We start from the raw sequence: 6,000 nt of genomic DNA on the forward strand, positions 1-6,000 counted from the left end.
AAAGGTATTGGCCTATACTAGTAACTGTCAGTTGGCTCACTTTTAGAATTTTCAATTAAAGTAATTAAAGCTTCAGTAAATGATTGTATACAAGATTTATGATGATAATTAAGGATTTACAGTTTCTCCATACTTGGATTCTCTGAAGTTACTAGTGTTTTTACTTGCAAAAATATGTTGATGTAAACAATAAAAACACTTGGAAATTGTTTATTATTTGCTGAGATTCATAAGGAGTAAAAGTTGTATCATTCCAAGTTGTTAGGAGATGCAATAACCAGACGAAATCTACACTTGCAGTGACTCGAACTGGCCATTGGATGTCAGAGTTGTCCTGTACTTGAATACAATAATAGTCTGGCTGTGCAGACTCTCTTCTCAGGCTCTACCCTACCAGCACTCCCGGCTATCTTTGAGACAACACTGACTTTCTGAGGAAATTACAATCCATTGGTGGTCTTCCAGAAAACACCATCCTAGCCACTATGGGTGTAGAAGCCCTCTACACCAATATTCGACAAAGATGTAGTACAAACTGTCAGGAACAGTATCCCCATTAATGTCACAACATACCTGGTGACTGAACTTTATGACTTTGTCCTCATCCACAACTATTTCAGATTCAGGGACAATGTATACCTTCAAGTCACTGGCACTGTTATGGGTACCCACATGGCCCCACATTATGCCAACATTTTTATGGCTGACTTAGAACAATGCTTCCTCAGCTCTCATCCCATAATGCCCCTACTCTGCGCTACATTGATGACATCTTCATCATCTGTACCCATGGGAAAGAGGTCCTTGAGGAATTCCACCATGATTTCAACAATTTCCACCCCACCATCAACCTCAACCTGGACCAGTCCACACAAGAGATCCACTTTATGGACACTACAGTGCAAAAAAGCGATGGTCACATAACCACTCTATACTGGAAACCTACTGACCACTACACTTACCTGCATGCCTCCTGCTTTTATCCAGACCACATCACATGATCCATTGTCTAAGGCCAACCTCTAAGATACAACCACATTTGCTCCAGTCCCTCAGAGACAAACACCTACAGGATCTCTTTCAAGTGTTCTTAAAACTACAATACCCACCTGATGAAGTGAAGAAACAGACTGAGAGAGCCAGAAGGGTACCCAGAAGTCACCTACTACAGGACAGACCCAACAAAGAAAGTAACATAATGCCACTAGCTGTCACCGTCAGCCCCAACTAAAACCTCTCCACCACATCATCAAAGATTTACAACCTATCCTGAAGGACGATCCCTCACTCTCACAGACCTTGGGAGACAGGCCAGTCCTCACTTACAGACAGCCCCCCAACCTGAAACAAATACCCACCAGTAACTACACACCACACAACAAAAACACTAACCCAGGAAACTCCCTGCAACAACCCCCATTGTCAACTCTGTCCACATATCTGTGCAAGGGAATCCATCATAGGAGCTAACCACATCAGCCACACCACCAGGGGCTTGCTCACCTGCACATCTACCATTGTGATATATGCCATCATGTGCCAGCAGTGTCCCTCTGCCATGTACATTGGCCAAACCGTATAGTCTCTACGCAAAAGAATAAATGGACACAAATCAGACATCAAGAATTATACTGTAACATTCAAAAAGCAGTTGGAGAACACTTCAGCGTCCCTGGACACTCAATAACAGACTTAAAAGCGGCAATTCTTCAACAAAAAAACTTCAAAACCAGACTCCAGTGAGAAGCTGCAAAAGTGGAATTAAATTGCAAACTGGACGCTATCAAATTAGACCTGAATAAAGACTGGGAGTGGATGGGTCACTACAAAAACTAAAAACTAATTTTCCCCATGCTTATTTCCCCCTACTGTTACTCACACCTTCTTGTCAACTGTTTGAAATGGGCCATCCTGATTACCACTACAAAAGTGATTTTTCCTCCTGTTGATAATTGCGCACTTTCACTTTAATTGAATTGTCTCGTTAGAACTGACCACCCACTTGGTAAGGCAACTCCCATCTTTTCATATACTGTGTATATATATCTGCCTACTGTATTTTCCACTCCATGCATCTGATGAAGTGGGTTTGAGCCCACGAAAGCTTATGCCCAAATAAATTCGTTAGTCTCTAAGGTGCCACAAGTGCTTAGTCTCTAAGGTGCCACAAGTGCTCCTCATTGTTTTTGATAATAATCAGTATGGGTTGCTGCTGCAAAGTCAGTGGGACTGTTCTTATGTGAGACAGCTAGGTAATGGAGAAGGACACTGTGATTTTCTACTTCAAGGTTTACCTGAGCTTTTAAGCCTCCCATTGGTCCTGCATGTAACAGGAGAGCCCACAGATGCTATGTTTGACCCTACAGTTCGATCATAGGGACAAATCAACCCAGAAAGAAGGGCATTGTTATATTTGGCATGCACCTGGAAACATTTCAAAATGCACTTTGCTAATTTTATGACACTTACTAGAAATCACAGCATCCCTTACTATGTTGGTTTGTTGTCCTGCTGATACAGTATCACAGAGATCTCCCTGACAATAAATTCCTTGAGATTTCTCCAGAGACCAGGCTGAAAAGAACGGAAGTATGTGAGAATAATGTGGGGCTAGGGTTGGAAAGAATTCTCATTCCTGGATGGAAAATACATTGCATAGGAAAAGATTATTCATTTTCCTTATAGCAGGCCTCTCTGGCTCCTGAATAACAGGATTCTTGGACAATTACTTGCACAGATCCTATCACCTCTGTCATGGTAGGCTAATAAAACCTATCTCTTGTTAATTCTGTGAGGTTTTTTCCCCCAAGATGTCCCATGGTGTCATATACGTTGTACATACCTTTTTATATGCACATAATTGGCCAAGTACTGTGATGACTTACAGCTCATGTAACCGCAGAGTGTGCATAAATTGGTCCAGTATCAGCTGGAAGATCTCTTTTCTTCTCTGCTGAACAATCCTGTGTAAAGCTCTTTCCGCAAACTAGACCTCTCCTTCCCTCTCTCCCCATTTCTCATCCTTGCTATCCAAATCTTGATTCCTTTCCAATAAGTGAATTGCTCATGATATATCTTAGCATAAAACAAGGAAGCCATGGTAAAAAAAAAAATTAAATTATTTCCTAGAAATTTTGCTTTATTTATTGTTTTGAATCTGTGATTTAATGATGTTAAAAAAAAATTCTTAGAACTGGATTGTATCAATGGATCCTAGCCAAAGCTGTGCATAGTAAGAAAATGATTTTAAAAAAGGCATAAAAGCAATAAAATACCATGTCCTACCACTTCAAAGCATATGCTTCGAGTATGTGTTTGGCTTTTTTAATCAACCTGCAACTAAAATGTTTTCTCTTTTGTCTAAATCTAGCATCCCCTCCCAAAATATTACATTGTCCTGAAGCCCAGGGCAAGCACTATCCAGAACTGGGCCTGTGACATGTTTAAGGTTTGATATTTAGCAATGCATCCCAGCTAGCGAGAATGGAGTGATTCCGAGCTTATGACCCTGGAAGGGCCTGAAATACTAGATTTAAAAATTTTGAGCTTTTTAAAGGAAATTTGTAGAGAGGTTATTTCAATGTTTATTTTTCCTCTGCAGCATGTACTGTTGGATGTACACACCTCCCCTTATCAAAACTCTCTGAAGCATTTTTAAAGTAGTTTTTCTATAACATGTGGCATGTATCTGATGGCATAGAGGGGGATAAAGGCCCTGACAGGGCCATGCTCAGGATTTATGGGGCCCTATGCAGTATTATTAAACTGGTGCCCCTAAGCCCTATGGCAGCCCTGGCTCACATGCGTATTTTAGATAACGGTGGTCTTTTTAAGGATTTATTTAAAAAACTATATGTCTGAAAATCCAAGCATTTAACACTAAAGATGAATACTCAGATTGTGCATATAAAAATCTATGCAAGGATTTTTTAGAGATGTGATTTTTATAATCTTCAGCAACACACTGAGATATTTTAAAGCAAATTTTAAACTAAGGTCTTGTTGACTAACATGTTGTGCATTACTGTAATATTTATTCAGAAATGTTTTTGTCAATAAATTCAGAAATTGTCAGTATATACCTGGGGGTTGGCAAATGCCTGTTAAATGGCTTCATTACAACTTGAATGGCTCTTTAACAGTTTCAGTGTTGTGCTAATAGGTCTGGCAGGCTGGAAGGCTTTTTCACTTTCAAGTACTAGATCCCATCTGGAGAAAGATTCACCAGGCTGCAGCAGCCAGCTGTGGTAGGAGCCTGCAGGAAGGGTCAGAACAGTGATAGGAAGAGTGGACACTAAGGCCATGTCTACATCTAAAATTTTGCAGCGCTGGTTGTTACAGCTGTATTAGTACAGCTGTATAGGGCCAGCGCTGCAGAGTGGCCACACTTACAGCAACCAACGCTGCAAGTGGTGTTAGATGTGGCCACACTGCAGCGCTGTTTGGCGGCTTCAAGGGGGGTTCCGGGAACGCGAGAGCAAACCGGGAAAGGAGACCAGCTTCGCCGCGGTTTGCTCTCGCGTTCCCGGAGCCACCCAGCAAACCGCAGGGAAGGAGACCTGCTTGCTCGGGGTTCCGGGAACGCGAGAGCAAACAGGGAAAGGAGACCAGCTTCGCCGCGGTTTGCTCTCGCGTTCCCGGAGCCACCCAGCAAACCGCAGGGAAGGAGACCTGCTTGCTCGGGGTTCCGGGAACGAGAGAGCAAACCGGGAAAAGAGACCAGCTTCGCCGCGGTTTGCTCTCGCGTTCCCGGAGCCACCCAGCAAACCGCAGGGAAGGAGACCTGCTTGCTCGGGGTTCCGGGAACGCGAGAGCAAACCGGGAAAGGAGACCAGCTTCGCCGCGGTTTGCTCTCGCGTTCCCGGAGCCACCCAGCAAACCGCAGGGAAGGAGACCTGCTTGCTCGGGGTTCCGGGAACGAGAGAGCAAACCGGGAAAGGAGACCAGCTTCGCCGCGGTTTGCTCTCGCGTTCCCGGAGTCACCCAGCAAACCGCAGGGAAGGAGACCTGCTTGCTCGGGGTTCCGGGAACGAGAGAGCAAACCGGGAAAGGAGACCAGCTTCGCCGCAGTTTGCTCTCGCGTTCCCCGAACCACCCTGCAAACCGCAGGGAAGGAGACCTGCTTGCTCGGGGTTCCGGGAACGAGAGAGCAAACCGGGAAAGGAGACCAGCTTGATTACCAGAGGCTTCCTCCTTCCACGGAGGTCAAGAAAAGCGCTGGTAAGTGTCTACATTGGATTACCAGCGCTGGATCACCAGCGCTGGATCCTCTACACCCAAGACAAAACGGGAGTACGGCCAGCGCTGCAAACAGGGAGTTGCAGCGCTGGTGGTGCCCTGCAGATGTGTACACCTTCAAAGTTGCAGCGCTGTAACTCCCTCACCAGCGCTGCAACTTTCTGATGTAGACAAGCCCTAAGACCCAAGGGTGCCCCAAATTTTCGGGTGCCATACGCAGCCGCATTTGCTGCATATGCCTAAGGACATGTTACCAGATTTGGCCATTATTTTGGGGTATGCTCATTTATTCGGGTTACTCTTTAGGGGGGTGGTTTCTGTAATTCTGTCAATGTGTACTGCTTGTATCACTTGTGTTGTCATATGGAGCTCTACTTCTCCCTGCACTGCAAGTCCCCTCCCAATGGAGCTATCCTGCAGGACCTAGGTTCCCTAGGGCTGGGTTTTTCCAGCCCCAGAACCGGATGAACACACACGCACCCACACGTACATTAATAGAGCAAGTCTGAGCAGACCGGGTCAATCAGCACTGTCAAGCTGACACCTTATATGTCTCTATACTCACTGGGCTGGATGGAGCAGCACTTTAAAGCTTCCCTCCCCAACCCACCCCATATGCCCCTGGGCTCCATGGACTGGGTCAAGTAGCACTTTTAAGCTGTCACCTTTATGTGTCCCAGATTCAGCACGTCCCTATCCCCACTCACAATTGTACGGGCAGTAACCTACTTGATGAGCAAACCCCACAGTATTTTGGGCACC

The sequence above is a fragment of the Gopherus evgoodei genome, chromosome 3 (genome assembly GCF_007399415.2).
Source record: "Gopherus evgoodei ecotype Sinaloan lineage chromosome 3, rGopEvg1_v1.p, whole genome shotgun sequence".
Taxonomy (NCBI): domain Eukaryota; kingdom Metazoa; phylum Chordata; order Testudines; family Testudinidae; genus Gopherus; species Gopherus evgoodei.